Source organism: Salvelinus namaycush, chromosome 34 (genome assembly GCF_016432855.1).
Source record: "Salvelinus namaycush isolate Seneca chromosome 34, SaNama_1.0, whole genome shotgun sequence".
Lineage (NCBI taxonomy): Eukaryota > Metazoa > Chordata > Actinopteri > Salmoniformes > Salmonidae > Salvelinus > Salvelinus namaycush.
The window spans coordinates 15,502,060-15,519,559 of record NC_052340.1 but is presented as its reverse complement, the minus strand read 5'-3'; the positions used below and the strand labels follow the sequence as shown (position 1 = coordinate 15,519,559).

The window sequence follows — 17,500 nt, the reverse complement described above, 5'->3', positions numbered from 1 at the left end:
TGTTCATTTTATATATCAACAACATTGGGGATCTTATTGAAACAGCGGATGTTAATTTTTATGCAGATGATACTGTTCTTTATTCAAGTGGTAGTAGTTTATCTTTAGCTTTTGAAAATGCCCAAAGAGCATTTAACATCATACAACAGAATCTGTATGATTTAAAGCTGATTCTAAATTCGGGTAAAACAAAATGCATGGTATTTTCAAATGCCAGGCATGTTACAAATCATGTCATTGCTACATTGGCTGGACATACTATAGAACAAGTTAAAGTGTCCAAATATTTGGGTGTGTGGGTTGATGATAAGCTGAGCTTCACTGTGCATGTAGAGAACTTGATAAGGAAGCTCAAGCTGAAAATAGGATTTTATTACCGGCATAAGGCTTGTTTTTCTTTTGAGGCCACGAAGGAGCTGGTACGATGTACATTACTGTCGGTTTTAGATTTTAGTGAAGTTATATATATGTAGGCCTCAGCCACTACCCTGAGAGCACTTGATTCAGTGTATCATGCAGCCCTCAGGTTCATTACAAATCAGAAACGTCTAACACATCATTGTGATCTCTACAGCGCTGTTGGCTGGTCGTCATTGACCTTGTGTAGGCTTAAACACTGGTATACACTGATTTATAAGGCCATATTGGGTAAAATGCCATTTTATCTCTGTTCTTTTTTAGTCAGGTCAGTAAATAAATATCAATTACGGTCCCATTCTGATTTGCTTCTAACAGTACCAAAAATTAGAACAGGTCATGGTAGAAATGGTTTTAGTTACTTAGCTCCGTGGTCCTGGAATTCTCTCCTGAACATTTTAAAATGTGATGATCTAGTTTTGTTGGTGGAGTTTAAACGCTTGATCGATGTATATATCTTAGAAGAGTGTAATTGTTTTTAGGCCAGCTGTTTTTAGTCAAGCTGTTTTTAGTCAAGACGTTTGTGTTTTTAATGTAAAATGTTGTGTTAGTGTATGTAAGTTGTTTTGTCTGAAACGTTGTTCCCTCTGCTGCTATTGGACCAGGTCTCTCTAGGAAAAGAGATGTTATCTCAATGAGAAAAAACCTGTATAAATAAAGGTAAAATAAATAAAAAATGTAAAGGTGGAATGGTATCAAATACATCAAATTCATGGTTGTCATGCGTCTGATGCCATTCCATTTATTCCATTCCAGCCATTATTATGAGCCGTCCTCCCCTCAGCAGCCTCCACTGATATGCAGTATATCACCACTACAGATACATGTGCAGCTATAGATATAGGTAGAGATATATAGAGATAGAAATAGACAGCCAGTTATACAGGAATTTAGTCTTGCTAAATTCACTCTTGCTAATGTTCTACTGGTTTGCCAGTAGAACATCATCCAAAGCAAATTGAAGTTCGGATGAAAATAACTTTGGGCGTTAGACAGGAATTCTGCGAGGAATTTCTCTCCATGACGGCATGAAAAGATCATTGACTGTGGACAAAGGGGGTATTGTGTACGGCCATAGGGGGCAAAGGGGCGGACAACCACGTGTGTGAGGGTCTGTGTTCGTGAGTATGGGGGAATTGGACACAGAGGACCTATATAGTTATATTCGGATGTGAAGTGTTGGGTTTTTCCACTCCCCTTAGTAGCAGCAGCAGCAGATACAAGGAGAGATGCAGTCAGTCTGCTCTATAGATCTAGAGAGAGAGATTGAGTTGGACTGCAGGAATATTGACAGGAAAGAGACACATTCCTCTAGAATAGAACACAGGCCTCTTCCCTCGTACACATAGGTTGAGTCCCAAATGGGACCGGCCCTGGCCCCGGTCAAAAGTAGGGAGCTATATAGGAATAGGGTGCCATTTGGGATGCATACATACCCTGCTGCAGAGAAGCTGGCTTCATCCTCATACCCTGCGCAGAGAAGCTGGCTTCATCCTCATACCCTGTTGCAGATAAACTGGCTTCATCCTCATACCCTGCTGCAGAGAAGCTGGCCTCATCCTCATACCCTGCTGCAGAGAGGCTGTCCTCATCCTCATACCCTGCTGCAGAGAAGCTGAGTTCATCCTCATACCCTGCTGCAGAAAGGGTGGCTTCATCATACCCTGCTGCAGAGAAGCTGGCTTCATCCTCATACCCTGCTACAGAGAGGCTGTCCTCATCCTCATACCCTGCTGCAGAGAGGCTGTCCTCATCCTCATACCCTGTTGCAGATAAACTGGCTCATTCCTTCACTCTGTGGACCAGGAAAACCCTGCTAGATATTGGACCACAGTCACAGTTCTGTAGGCCTACTCTGCCAAATGTTTATATAATACAAAATGGGTCTGGGAATGTTGTACACTGTAGCAACTCATTGGTATGGACTCTCTTTGACTGGCTATAAGCAGTTGAATGGGACCCACACACATTCCCACACATCCGTAGCTGGAGTCTCACTGCAATGCCATCAGATCGAAAACATGACGAAGACCCCTGGACAAGCTTCCTGGGAATTCAGGGTGAAACTATACAAACTCCCAGTAGCTCCCAGTCACTCCCTCCCACAGTCTGCTATATTACCAGTCACTATGGCCAGGTAACCCCCAGACATGGTTTCAAATAATATTTGCAATCTTTCCAATACTTTGAGTGTTTGTTCTAGCCTGTCTGGAGTGCAAGATAGAGGGGGTTTCCCGCCTATCTTGCACTCCAGACAGGTAAGCTCAATCAAGCACAGATCAAGTATTTCAAATTATTTCAAATAGTATTTGAACCCAGGTGTGGTAGCCCAGTCCCTCCCTCTCCTAGCCTGCTACATCAATGCAGCTGGCCAGCTGGAATGCTCCAGCCAGGAGAGACAGGCCACAACAGGGCATGGAGGAGGTCGGTTCACTGGACAGACTTTAACCTCTTTAGGATTAGGGGTGGAGTTTACACTTTTGGGGAAAATCGTTCAAAATTTAAAACGGCCTCCTACTCAATTCTTGCTCGTACAATATGCATATTATTATTAATATTGGATAGAAAACACTCTCTAGTTTCTAAAACAGTTCTAATTATTTCTCTAAGTCAAACAGAACTCTTTTTACAGCCCATTTCCTATCCGGAAGTGAGATTTCCAAAATCGAGGTCTCTCTTCAAGAGCTTGTCTATAAAAGGGCATGTCACTTATGACTGTAGAAACACGCCATACGCCTTCCCCTGGGTGTCATGCGGAAGTGAGAGCAGAAATGAGGTGATTATCTCGTTCAGGGATTGAATACAACCTCTTTGATTGAGAGGACCGCCATTTATTTTTTGTTGGGAGGCGCGAATTTGGACCTGGTATCGCCTCCTGGAAAACCATCGTTATTGATGAATATGATCTCTGGCTTCGATTTTATTCGATACATGTCACAATATCATCCTAAAGTATGTTTTTTCAATATAGTTTAATTATATTATTGAAATTTATTCGGGACTTTAGACGTGATGCGTTGGAGGAATTTCTTCAAAAAGGAGAGGTTAGCGCCGCACTGCCAGTGTGCTTGCTAATTCAAGAGGGAAATAGTTCGGACTGGACCCAAACAAAGACGGTTCTGAACAAAGGATCCCTTGTACAACATTCTGATGGAAGATCAACAAAGATAAGGACCCAATTTGGGATGCGATTTCATATATCTGTCGAACTGTGCTATCGCTACGTTTGCCTTGAATCAATGCTGTTTTGTGATAGCTATTGTAGTAAGCTAATATAACAATATATTGTGTTTTCGCTGTAAAACACTTAGAAAATCGGAAATATTGGCTATATTCACAAGATCTTTGTCTTTCATTTGCTATCCACCATATATTTTTCTGAAATGTTTTATGATGTGTAATTAGGTAGTTGACGTTGGTGTCTATTTACTCTGGCTACTCCCGTGCTATTTCTGACTGTAGCTATGATGGTAGCTATGATGGTAGCAGTAATGTAAAACTGATTTATAGCTCAAATATGCACATTTTTTGAACAAAACATAGATTTATTGTGTAACATGTTATAGGACTGTCATCTGAGGGAGTTGTTTCTAGGTTAGTTAGGTTGGTTCTAGGTTAGTTAGGTTGGCTTTGTGCATGCTACCTGCATGCTACCGGTGCTGTGAAAAATGTCTGTCTATCTTTTGTATTTGGTGGTGAGCTAACATAAATATACGTGGTGTTTTCGCTGTAAAACATTTTAAAAATCGGAAATATTGGCTATATTCACAAGATCTTTGTCTTTCATTTGCTATCCACCATATATTTTTCTGAAATGTTTTATGATGTGTAATTAGGTAGTTGACGTTGGTGTCTGTATTTACTCTGGCTACTCCCGTGCTATTTCTGACTGTAGCTATGATGGTAGCAGTAATGTAAAACTGATTTATAGCTCAAATATGCACATTTTTTGAACAAAACATAGATTTATTGTGTAACATGTTATAGGACTGTCATCTGAGGGAGTTGTTTCTTGGTTAGTTAGGTTGGTTCTAGGTTAGTTAGGTTGGCTTTGTGCATGCTACCTGCATGCTACCGGTGCTGTGAAAAATGTCTGTCCTCTTTTGTATTTGGTGGTGAGCTAACATAAATATACGTGGTGTTTTTGCTGTAATACATTTAAAAAATCGGACATGTTGACTGAATTCACAAGATGTGTATCTTTCATTTGCTGTATTGGACTTGTTAATGTGTGAAAGTTAAATATTTCTCAAAAATATTTTTTGAATTTCGCGCTCTGCCTTTTCAGTGGAATGTGGGAGGAGTTCCGCTAGCGGAACACCCATCCTAAACAGGTTTTAATACCACTGTGTGTGACAAAAGGTTGAGTGCATTGATTGTACCCGAACTTTATGGGCCAGTTTTGAGGACATCCTGGAATAAATAGCATGATCAATGAAGAATCTCCTTTGAAACAGAGTTTTAGTCCATGACTAAGCTCAGAAAACTTGGAAATGTGCATCTGGACACTGCACCTGTCCACTCAGGTCAGAGTGCTATCGTCGTCTGAAGGGAGAAGATGCATGTTTCTGAGGACTTTTTATTGTCGACAATAACACGAATGTTTGAATGTTGTGCGTGCATGAAAATAACCACAACAATTAGATTGAAAGTCATTTGGACTACCACAATCATATAAACATCCTCAAATAGAAACAGCTGTGTCTGCGTGTGTGTGCATGTGGTGTTGACCAAGTGTTCAGTATGGGCCTCAACATCATGTTCTAACCGGACAGAACTATAGTGGGCAGAACCAAACCAATCAGTTATAAGTATATAGTGGGAGAGGGCATTCACAGCCGCCCGCTCAGACGGGTGATGGCATACCAGCCAACCTTTTTTACATGGTCCATAATTTCTCCGGATTTAGCGACCAATAGTTTTTACATGGTCCTTTGAGACGGAATTAGTGGCCAACAGTTTTTTACATGGTCCGTCATTTCTCCGGATTTAGCGAACAATAGTTTTTGCATCAGACCGTTATAATGTACAGTGGGCCCGAAATTATTGGATCCCTTGATAAAGTTGAGCGTAAAAGACTATAAAAAGTATACAAATAATAATAATAATAATAATAATGTTTTATTGTCACATACACCAGCTAGCTGCAGTGAAAGTAGTACGGCGCCTTGCTCAAGAGTACATCAATAGGTTTTTTCACTTTATCGACTTGGCTATTCGACCCAACACTCTAACCGCTAGGCTACCAGTCACCCACACTGCCTGGAGTTTCATAAACGCCATTGGCACTTAGATTGGAACCGGTGCTATGGTCAGATGACATGGAAATAGAGCTTTTTGGCCACGCACACCAGTGGTGAGTTTGGTGTTGAAAAACAGAACGATATGCAGAAAAGTACCTGATACCTATGGTAAAATATAGTGGTTCTTTCTCTGAGCAATTGTATTAGTATAAAATAATATAAATGTTTTTTTTTGTATTCAATATAGCTTTTTGCTCCTCTTTATCAAGGGATCCAATAATTTGGACCCCACAGCAAATTATCAGTGAATAATGTGTGAGGTTTACAAAGGACAAAGTAAATATTGAGTCTCTAGGTTTGGCAATCTCTATTCTTAACCCTAACCTTAAGAATATGATTCCACAAAGTAAATGCCTTCTCCTATATGTTGTGTTTAGCTACAATAGGTGTTTATAGCAGGAAAAAACGGTTATCTTCTCAACAGAGAATTGGTAGTTACAGTCTTGTCCCATCGCTGCAACCCCCGTACGGACTCAGGAGAGGCGAAGGTCGAGAGCCGTGCATCCTTCAAAACATGAACCCGCCAAACTGCACTGCTTCTTAACACAATGCTCACTTAACCTGGAAGCCAGTTGCACCAATGTGTCGGAGAAAACACCGACCACCTGGTGACCGTGTCAGCGTGCATTGTGCCCGGCCCACCACAGGAGTCGCTAGAGCTCAATGGGACAAGGACAACCCTGGGCCAATTGTGCGCCGCCTCATGAGTCTCCCGGTCGCAGCCAGCTGCGACACAGCCTGGGATTGAACCAGGATCTGTAGTGACACAGCTAACAATACGATGCAGTGCCTTAGACTGCTGCGTCACTCGGGAGGCCCCCAGAGAGAACCTTTCAGATCCTTTATATGACTGTGACACCCATGAGTCATAGAAGAATTAGACTCATGAAGACAAAAAGAAAGGTCAGATCCAACACGACAACATACCATATTTTCTGCTATCATCATCCCTGATCTAAATAGCTGACACACACTAGACATCTTTGATCTGAGCAGTTAGACCAAGGCACATGATTCTACAGGCCTCTTCCTCCTCTACCCAGATCATCACAATACCTCCACATGAAACAGAGCTGAACCATACCTCCACAGAACCACACAGTCTAGATGCATCCTGTGAGCAGATAATGGCAACAGAGTAACCAAGGCTTAAGGTCAAGTCAGTCATTGTTTGATCATAAACTCATTCATACTGTTTACTGTACTGGCTGTGGCCAGGGACATTATCTTCTACTCACAGATGTCATATTGCTTAATTGTTTGGTTAGTTCCTCTAATGTATTGCTACAGTGCCTTCAGAAAGTACTCATAACTATTGACTTATTCCACATGTTGTTGTGTTACAGCCTGAATTCAAAAGGACCATATTGACAAAGTGAAAAATGTATTGAAAATGAAATACAGAAATATCTCATTTACATAAGTATTCACACACCTGAGTCAATACATGTTAGAATCACCTTTGGCTGTGAGTCTTTCTGGGTAAGTTTCTAAGAACTTTGCACACCTGGAGTGTACAATATTTGCACATTATTCTTTAAAAAATGATTCAAGCTCTGTCATGTTGGTTGTTGATCATTGTGAAATTGTGAGTGATTCCTTGTAATTTTGATTTTGGATCCCGCGACTCAGTTGGGCTCAGTTGGGCTCAGTTGCTGTGAACGCTACTATGTGGATATAATGAAGCAACACCTCAAGACATCAGTCAGGAAGTTAAAGCTTGGTCGCAAATGAGTCTTCCAAATGGACAATGGCCCCAAGCATACATCCAAAGTTGTGTCAAAATGGCTTAAGGACAACAAAGTCAAGGTATTGGAGGGGCCATCACAAAGCCCTGACCTCAATCCCATAGAAGATTTGTGGGCAGAACTGAAAAAGCATATGCGAGCAAGGAGGCATACAAACCTGACTCAGTTACACCAGCTCTGTCAGGAGGAATGGGCCAAAATTCACGCAACTTATTGTGGGAAGCTTGTGGAAGGCTACCCGAAACGTTTGACCCAAGTTAAACAATTTAAGGGCAATGCTACCAAATACAAATTGAGTGTATGTAAACTTCTGACCCTCTGGGAATGTGATGAAAGAATTAAAAGCTGAAATAAATCATTCTCTCTAGTATTATTCTGACATTTCACATTCTTAAAATAAAGTGGTGATCCTAACTGACCTAAGACAGGGAATCTTTACTAGGATTAAATGTCAGGAATTGTGAAAAACTGAGTTTAAATGTATTTGGCCAAGATGTATTTAAACTTCCGACTTCAACTGTAACTTAATTTATGTCCCCCTAACTGCCCTGAATACCTCTGTTGATCCTACTGCTATTGTATGTAGTAATCATGTGCCTATGAACCAGAGTAAAACTGTTAGCACTGAGGCGGTTGACTGGTTGACTGAATACAAATTGTCGCTACATTTGGGAAAAACTGAATCGATTTTGTTTGGAACAAAACATAGATTGCTTAGGGCTGGCAAGATAAAAGTAAACTGTGCAGGCAAGGAAATTGAATCTAAAACAAGTGTATTTTATCTTGGTGTGTCCCTAGATCAATCCCTTTCTGGAGACCTGACTGCTGCTAAAATTCTTTCTAAAATGGTGAACAAATAGATATCGTAACACTAGAAATTTTAACATCAAGTGAAGAGATTCCTTGTCTCTACCTTGATTCAGTGTCATTTTGATTATGCCTGCTCTGCTTGGTCTAGTGGGCTATCAAAAAAGCTGAAATTGAGAAATAATGTTATCAGGTATATGCTGAATAGGACCCATATAGGGGTACAGGTGTTCCAGGAGGTGGGCTTGTTGCCTTTTTTTTTTTAACTAGGCAAGTCAGTTCAGAACAAAATCTTATTTACAATGACAGCCTAGGAACAGTGGGATAACTGCCTTGTTCAGGGGCAGAACAACAGATTTTTACCTTGTATGTTCAGGGATTTGATCCACCAACCTTTCGGTTACCGGCCCAATACTCTAACCACTAGGGTACCTGCCTATGGATTGCAGAGTGGACCAACTTAAACTTAATAATATGTTTAACATCTTAAATGATTGTGCCCCGGGTTATATGAAAAAACACATTTATATGGTCTATAACCAACATAGTTTGTATTTGTATTTGTATTTATTATGATCCCCATTAACTGCTGCCAAGGCAGTTATACAATTTTAAGAACATTACAACACATTCATTACAGAATTCACAACACACTAAGTGTGTGCCCTCAGGCCCATACTCCACTCCCACATATCTATAATGCAAAATCCATGTCTACGTGTGTGTATACTGTGTATGTTATCATGTGTTTGTATGCATGTGTCTCTGCCTATGTTTGTGTTGCTTCACAGTCCCTGCTGTTCCATAAGGTGTATTTTTATCAGCTTTTAAAATCTGATTATACTGCTTGCATCAGTTACCTGATGTGGAATAGAGTTCCATGTAGTCATGGCTCTATGTAGTACTGTGCGCTTCCCATAGTCAGTTCTGGACTTGGGGATTGTGAAGAGACCTCTGGTGGCATGTCTTGTGGTGGCATGTCTTGTGGTGTCCGAGCTGGGTGCTAGTAGTTTAAACAGACAGCTCGGTACATTCAGCTTGTCAACACTTCTTACAAAAACAAGTAATGATGAAGTCAATCTCTCTTCCACTTTGAGCCTTGAGAGATTGTCATGCATGTAATTAATGTTAGCTCTCCGTGTACTTTTTAGGGTCAGCCGTGCTGCAGTGTTCTGAGCCAACTGCAATTTTCCCAAGTCTCTCTTTGTGGCACGTGACCACACTACTGAACTGTAGTCTAGGTGGGACAAAACCATGGTATGTAGGATCTGGCTTTTTGATAGTGTTGTTAAGAAGGCAGAGCAGTGCTTTATTATGGACAGACTTCTCCCCATCTTAGCTACTGCTGTATCAATATGTTTTGATCATGACAGTTTACAATCCAGGTTTACTCCAAGCAGTTTAGTCACCTCAACTTGCTCAATTTCCACATTATTCATTACGAGATGTAGTCGAGGTTTAGGGTTTAGTGAATGATTTGTCCCAAATACAATGCTTTTAGTTAGGGAAATATTTAGGACTAACTTATTCCTTGCTACCCATTCAGAAAATAACTGCAGCTCTTTATTAAGTGTTGCAGTCATTTCAGTCACTGTAGTAGCTGACGTGTATAGTGTTGAATCATCCGCATGCATAGACACACCGGCCTTACCCAAAGCCAGTGGCATGTAGTTAGTAAAGATTGAAAAAAGCAAGGGGCCTAAACAGCTACCCTGGGGAATTCCTGATTCTACCTGGATTATGTATGAGAGGCTTCCATTAAAGAACACACTCTGTGTTCTGTTAGACAAGAAACTCTTTATCTACATTATAGCAGGGGGTGTAAAGCCATAGCACATACGTTTTTCCAGCAGCAGACTATGATTCATAATGTCAAAAGCCGCACGGAAGTCTAACAAAACAGCCCGCACAATCTTTTTATCATCAATTTCTCTCAGTGCTGTGCTTGTTGAATGTCCTTCACTATAAGCTTGCTGAAAGTCTGTTGTTAATTTGTTTTCAGTAAATAGCATTGTATCTGGTCAAACACCATTTTTTCCAAAAGTTTACTATGGGTTGGTAACAGGCTGATTGGTCGGCTAATTGAGGCAGTACATCTTGCCAATGAAAAAATGAATGAGCCATCTGATTCAATGAATGATGGAGTTGAGTTTGCCTTTTTACCCAAAACTAAATTTAAGGTGCTCCACAGTGTCACGGATCCCCCCGCTACTGCTGCTCATTCTGTTCACCAGTTCCGGAGGTCGACGTCACCGGCCTTCTAGGGTGTACTGAACTGTGTCATTACGCACACCTGGTTCCAATTCCTCACTGATTGTGTTTGAATAAATGTGCCCTTTGTTTCCCCATTGGGCTGTCGATTATTGTTCCCATGTCCGTTGGTCTTGTGAGTGCCTATGCACTGTCTCAGCCTGTGCTGCGTGTTTTGTGCATTGTGTATTACGGGTCTCGTCCCATGTCGTTCTACGAGGTTTACCCTCGCTCTTTTGTTTGGGTACATCCCAGTGTTTTGTATACGTGTTTGTTTTGGATGTATTAAAAACCCAGATGATGTATTCCTGCGCCTGTGTCCAAATCCTTTATACCAGCGTGACAGAATAATCGACAATTAAGGGAGACAGTGGGAATGGTCCATCCGACGACGCTGCGACTGGTCCGTCCGGCGCCACCGCAACTTCAGCAGCTGCAACTGGGCCATCCGACGTCGCCACAACTGGTCCGTCCGACGACGCAACTTCAGCTGCGGCAACTGGCCCGTCCGACGCCACTGCAACTGGTCCGTCCGACGCGGTCCTGATCGACCCGCACAGCGTTCCTATGGTCGTTGTGGGGGTGGTGGTACTGTCACGGATCCCTCCGGGAACTATTGATTATGCACACCTGGTGCCCATTTCCCAATGATTAGTAATTGTATAAGTGTGCCCTTTGGTTCACCATTGAGCTGTCAATTATTGTTCCAATGTCCGTTGGTCGTGTGAGTACCTGATTACGGGTCTCAAGCCTTGTGATAATCATTGTGTGCGCTTGTGTATTTATTCGAAGTACTCCTCGCTCTTTTGTTTGGGTCTCAACCCTGTGTTTTGTATACGTGTTTGTTTGGCCTTCGTCCCCGTGCCTTTACAAAAACTGGTACGCATTCCTGCGCCTGTCTCCCGACCCTTTATACCAACGTGACACACAGCATTTTACTATCATTCTTTATATCATTTATTTGTTTCATAGTATAGTTTATTTTTCTTTTGTTTAGTCACATGATTTCTCAATTTGCATTACGTTTGCCAATCGGTTATGCTGCCAGACTTATTTGCCATACATTTGCCTCATCCCACTCAAGCATAAAACTGTCCAATTCCTCATCAATCCAAGGGGATTTAACAGTTTTTACAGTCATTTTCTTAATGGGTACATGCTTATTAGCAACTGGAATAAGCAATTTCATAAATGTGTCAAGTACAGCGTCTGGTTGCTGCTCCTTATACACCACAGACCAGCAAATATGCTTTACAACATCAACATAAGAATCACTACAAAACATATTGTATGACCTCTTATACACTATATTAGGCCCAGCCTTTGGAACTTTGGTTTTCCTAGATATGGTTACTATATTGGGATCACTACATCCTATGGATTTGGATACTGCGTTAAAGCAAATTTATGCAGCATTAATAAAGATGTGATCAATACATGTTCATGATTTCCTTCATGTGCTGTTTGTAACTATTCTGGTAGGTTGATTGATAACCTGAACCAGGTTGCAAGCACTGGTTAGTTTGAAGTTTTTTCCTGAGTAGGCAGCTTGATGAAAGCCAGTCAATACTTAAATCACCCAGAAAATATACCTCTCTGTTGATATCACATTCATTATCAAGCAAGAGGGGACCCGGAATAAGCGCTAGCACACACACTCTACACACACGTACATTGTAATATTATTGTATGGTGGTATTATACATATTGTATTGTAGATATGTAGTTGTGCAATAATGTTATATGATGTACTGTTTTATATTTCGTTTTATATGTAGTGTAAATGCCTTAATGTGTTTGGACCACAAGAAGAATAGCTGCTGTCTTGGCCGATTTAAGTCAAACCTGTAACCATGCCACTCAGGAACATTCAATGTCGTCTTGGTAAGCAAGTCCAGTGTATATTTGGACTTGTGCTCCTGCTGAAAGGTAACTTTGTCTCTCAGTGTCTGTTGGAAAGAAGCCTGACCCAGGTTTACCTCTAGTATTTTGCCTTTGCTTAGCGCTACTCCGTTTCTTATTATTGTAATAAACTCCCCAGTTCTTGCCAATGACAAGCATACCCATAATACGATGCAGCCACCAACATGCTTAAAAATTTGAAGAGTGGTACTCAGTTATGTGTTTTGTTGGATTTGCCCTAAACATAATGTATCCTATTCAGGACTTAAAGTTAATTTCTTTGCCACATTTCTTGCAGTTTTACTTCAGTGCCTTATTGCAAACAGGATGCATGTTTTGAAATATTTGTAATCTATACAGGCTTCCTTCTTTTCACTCTGTCAATTAAGTTAGTATTGTGGAGTAACTATAATGTTGTTGATCCATCCTTAGTTTTCTCTTATCACAGCCATTAAACTCTGTCATTGTTTTAAAGTCACCATTGGCTTCATGGTGAAATCCTAGAGCGGTTTCCTTCCTCTCTTGTAGTGACTAGGTGTATTGATACACCATCCAAAGTGTAATTAATAACTTCACCGTGCTCAATGAGGTAATATTCAATGTCTGCTTTTTTGCAAGGCATTGGAAACCCTCCCTGGTCTTTGTGGTTGAGTCTGTGTTTGAAATTAATTTCTCGACTGAGGGACCTTACAGATAATTGTATGTGTGGGGTACAGAGATGAGTCATTCAAAAATCATGTTAGACAGTATTATTGCAATTTATTATGTGATTTTTACTCCCTACTTATTTAGGTTTGCTTTAACAAAGGGGTTGAATAATTATTGACTCAAGACATTTCAGCTTTTCATTTTTAATTATTTTGTAAACATTTCTAATTCCAATTTGACATTATGGAGTATTGTGTGTAGGCCAGTAACACAAATCTACATTTAATAAATCCAGGCTGTAACACAACAACATGTGGAAAAGGTCAAGGAGTGTGAATACTTTCTGAAGGCACTGTAGGTCACCTACTGTATCAAGGTTCAGGTGGGGCTGATAGCTTGTCATGCTCCCAACACACTGCGCCTAATGTGGTGTTCTGAGCTGTCTTGACTTGCATGTCGTATTTAGGATCAAAACAATAATTCAGCGAATGACACAGCCCAGGTATGTTACATACCTAGGGAATAGTCCACAAAATCAACCCTCTGGAATGTAGGAACATTGTGGTGTGCTAGTCTAGAACAACAATATTAGGCACCCTTTACACAGCTTGCTAAATGTGTTATTAAGTCAAGCAACACCAGAGTTACTCCCTGACTGAGTCCAGCACCTTGCCATGTCCTTACACACGGACAGACTGACAGACATTAGCCAGCGCTCATGTCCTCACACACACTAGCAGAGCAGGGCAGGGCTGCTGCTGGATCAAGCTATAGGCTGTTTAGATAACCATGACAGACTATGGCTCTTTTCATACAGGAACTAGGAACTTTCTGACTGTCATTCACAATGTCAATCTTCCCCAGCCTTCATGTGGTCAACATCCACCATCATAACACTGTGTGTCCAGAAGTTCTCATTCTTAGAGTGAGTTTCCACCACCACTCCTACTACAGTATCCACTCCACTAGATCTAGTCCAGGGCATTATGTGAGGCTTGCTGCCGCTTAAGGCTGTGTCAGCAAGCCGCACATAACACCCTGGACTAGAGCTACCATTCCTCCTCCTACCTCCAGCTATCCTCCGGAGCAGCTGTTGCCGGGCAATTATGCGTGCCAGGCGGTATCCGGAGCGACGGCGGTGGTGGTCCATCCTTAGGTAGATATCCTGGCTCTCTTGGGTCATACTGCCCAGACAATCCTGGCTGTCCTGACTCATACTGCTGCCCAGACACTCACTGCCTGGTCCCTGGGACTCAGAGTGACTGTCAGACAGATCCCTGTACATGACTACTACTACAACACTGGCACTGCTAGACTGACACACACACACTACACTGGCCCCTGAGCGATAAACACACTCCCTCAGACAGGATCCAGCAGCAGAAGGCTTCACATCCAGGTGCTAGCAGCCCGGTGTGATCTGAAAGGCTGGGGCTTGGAAGGAGAGCTGAGAGGCTAGAGGGGGGGGAGGAGGAGTGCCAGCTACACCTCTCCAGGTCAGGTGATCAGACAGCAGCCAGTGGCAGATCAGTACTTGGAGTACTGCCCACCTTGCTGTGCTCTATCCAGTGTCTGTCTGTGTGAGAGAGGGAGAGGAACTGACTGAAAGCCTGAACGCTGGTCTGGAGGGAAATATAAATACCAGAAGAAAGCCTGTGAACTGACTGAGGGAGGAGGACGAGACAGGGAGGAGGACATGGGAGGGCTTAGAAAAACAGTATTGTTAGGACCCGCCCTGCCCAAAATAATCCTCCGCTGTGGAGTGTGGACCTGAACACAAGTGGCAAGTACATTTGTTTTTTACATTTAACCTTTATTTAACTAGGCAAGTCAGTAAAAAACGAATTATTATTTACAATGACGACCTACAAGTTTACTCAGGAGATGGGAGTCTCTCTACCATGCTGACAAATGGACTCAGGTAAAAGACAGAGGAGAGAGAACACAAGATAATGCGTGCAGAGCAGAATTAGGCCGATACCCGCTATTATCAAAATCCAGAAAAGAGCTGTTAAATTCTACAACCACCTAAAAGGAAGCGATTCCCAAACCTTCCATAACAAAGCCATCACCTACAGAGAGATGAACCTGGAGAAGAGTCCCCTAAGCAAGCTGGTCCTGGGGCTCTGTTCACAAACACAAACACACCCCACAGAGCCCCAGGACAGCAACACAATTAGACACAATCAAATCATGAGAAAACAAAAAGATAATTACTTGATACATTGGAAAGAATTAACAAAAAAACTGCAAACTAGAATGCTATTTGGCCCTTAACAGAGAGTACACAGTAGCAGAATACCTGACCACTGTGACTGACCCAAACTTAAGGAAAGCTTTGACTATGTACAGTCTCAGTGAGCATAGCCGTGCTATTGAGAAAGGCCGCTGTAGGCAGACCTGGCTCTCAAGAGAAGACAGGCTATGTGCACACTGCCCACAAACTGAGGTGGAAACTGAGCTGCACTTCCTAACCTCCTGCCCAATGCATGACCATATTAGAGACACATATTTCCTTCAGATTACACAGATCCACAAAGAATTTGAAATCAAACCCGATTTTGATCAACTCCCATATCTACTGGGTGAAATACCACAGTGTGCCATCACAGCAGCAAGATTTGTGACCTGTTGCCACAAGAAAAGGGCAACCAGTGAAGAACAAACACCATTGTAAACACAACTCATATTTATGCTTATTTATTTTCCCTTTTGTACTTTAACCTTTTGTACATCGTTACAACACTGTATATATACATAATATGACATTTGTAATGTCTTTATTCTTTTGGAACTTCTGTGAGTGGAATGTTTTCACTTTTGTATATTATCTACTTCACTTGCTTTGGCAATGTTAAAATATGTGTCCCATGCCAATAAAGCCCCTTGAATTTAATTGAAAGAATGAAGAGAGTGAAAAGAAGGAGAGAGATGAACGAGAGGGAGAATGCTAATCTCTCCTCCCCAAACTCATCATTCCCCAACAACCCCCTCTCTACCCCAGGCTCCCGCCCACACCCGTCCTCTAACACCACTCCCAGCCCGTCTCCATTCACAGTGGTGTTCAACAGGACAGGAAGCCTGTGGCACCTTGTGAAGAAGAAACCATTGGGCCTAAACACCGGGATTATAATGAATCTCAACACTACACAACTGGTTAATACAGACCCCAACAGCCATGCTACTGCCACAACACTACAGCCGCTAGAATCTGAGATTGAGATATGATGATAAGATACAGTTGGCAACAGTGAAGTTTAAACTAAATAGTAATAAAAGTAGATCTTGAGACTTCATAACCTTCCAGTAGTATTGTTGAGTTTGGAACAGGATGGAACAACAGAAGTCATCATTCGCATTTAAAACAGAGTCCACATCCTTGCAAACAGAGCAGACCCACCCACTCCCAGTCTCAGCGGGCCACTCTGGTGCTGTCACCCCTCTCAACATACAGCCTGCCTGTGTCCAGCAGCACAGGGCTCCACATGGAACTGGCGCTGCTAGAGGGCACACCACCAAGATAAACAGTCAAAGGGTGCCTCCCAAATGTAGGGTTGGGTAGGTTACTTTCTAAATGTAATCTGTTACAGTTACTAGTTACTTGCCCAAAATTGTCATCAGTAACGTAACTTTTGGATTACCCAAACTCAGTAGCGTAATCTGATTACATTCAATTATTTTTAGATTACTTTCCCCTTAAGAGGCATTAGAAGAAGACAAAAATGTACACTACCGTTCAAAAGTTTGGGGTCACTTAGAAATGTCTTTGTTTTTGAAAGAAAAGCAAAAAAAATTGTCCATTAAAATAACATTAAATTGATCAGAAATACAGTGTAGACATTGTTAATGTTGTAAATGACTATTGTAGCTGGAAACCGCAGATTTTTAATGAAATATCTACATAGGCATACAGAGGCCCATTATCAGCAACCATCACTCCTGTGTTCCAATGGTACGTTGTGTTAGCTAATTCAAGTTTATAATTTTCAAAGGCCTATGAATTTCATTGTTTTTATCGGCATGAATTAGATTTTGCAATAAAAGCCCCACTTTTAATCCATAGGCTGGGATCCGCACTATGCAGCTGTTGCAAGAGCGCATTTTTCACTGGCTGGTCCACTGGTTTCAAAACAATGATTGATATGCAGCTTAAACTGATTTGAATTCAACCATTATTGGGTTCAAATACACATTTAGATTTGTGACAGCCATCCACAACAACCACAATCCGTAAGGCGCAAATAGCTAAATGAGAGAGCAGCAGTGTGATTCACATCAATGCGCTATGTAGATATCATATAGTATTACTAGGTGGTTGGAACCAGGGTTGGAGATAGTATTACTAGGTGGTTGGAACCAGGGTTGGAGATAGTATTACTAGGTGGTTGGAACCAGGGTTGGAGATAGTATTACTAGGTGGCTGGA

General features: G+C 41.7%; 1 protein-coding gene across 3 annotated transcripts in view; it reads right to left on the bottom strand.

Moving 5' to 3' along the window:
• Positions 1-17,500, bottom strand: part of LOC120028319 (stAR-related lipid transfer protein 13-like) — a 127,682-nt gene that overhangs the window by 44,822 nt on the left and 65,360 nt on the right. The gene's annotated exons all lie outside the window — the stretch shown is intronic.